This window comes from Eimeria mitis, genomic scaffold, assembly GCF_000499745.2.
Source record: "Eimeria mitis Houghton genomic scaffold, Emh_scaff4776, whole genome shotgun sequence".
Classification (NCBI taxonomy): domain Eukaryota; phylum Apicomplexa; class Conoidasida; order Eucoccidiorida; family Eimeriidae; genus Eimeria; species Eimeria mitis.
Window position 1 is genome coordinate 1 of NW_013573075.1, and position 238 is coordinate 238.

The following is a 238-nucleotide window of genomic DNA, read 5'->3' on the forward strand; positions in this document are numbered from 1 at the left end:
TATATATATATATATATATATATATATATATATATATATATATATATTTATTTATTTATTTATTTATATTATGTTTATTTTTATATTTATATATTTATATATATTATGTATATTATTATTTCTATAGAGAGATATCTAATACACATACAGGCAGCCAGGGCCTGTGTTCATACATATATATATATATATATATATATATATATATATATATATATATATATTATATATATATATATTT